Source organism: Octodon degus, unplaced genomic scaffold, assembly GCF_000260255.1.
Source record: "Octodon degus isolate 3935 unplaced genomic scaffold, OctDeg1.0 scaffold00245, whole genome shotgun sequence".
Classification (NCBI taxonomy): Eukaryota; Metazoa; Chordata; class Mammalia; order Rodentia; family Octodontidae; genus Octodon; species Octodon degus.
The window spans coordinates 318,866-319,293 of record NW_004524821.1 but is presented as its reverse complement, the minus strand read 5'-3'; positions in this window follow the sequence as shown (position 1 = coordinate 319,293).

The window sequence follows — 428 nt, the reverse complement described above, 5'->3', positions numbered from 1 at the left end:
GAAGGCATGCGAGGAACAAAAAAAAAAAAAAAAAAAAAAAATCAGATCATATAATAAAAACTTGATTCAGGCATAGTGACTACAGACTCAAACTTTCCTCTTATCTATTGATCTGTGTTCGCTCCATTCAAAGGAGGGTTTTCTTTCCTCTTGTGGTACATGAGGCTGGAGCTACCACTCTTAGCTCAAGTGCAGCTTAAAGATATGACTTCTTTTCTTTCATTTTTTTTTCCTACATAAGAATCATTGCAGGGGCTGGGGAGACAGCTCGGTGGTCTATGGCAAGCACAAGGACCTGAGTTCGATTGCTGGCACCACCCACTGCCTTGCTCCCCCACCCCCAGAACTCTGGGCATGCAGTGTGGGCTCCAAAGCTGGGCTTGGTGATGCATGCCTGTAATCCCAATGCTGGGAAGGCTGAGACAGGA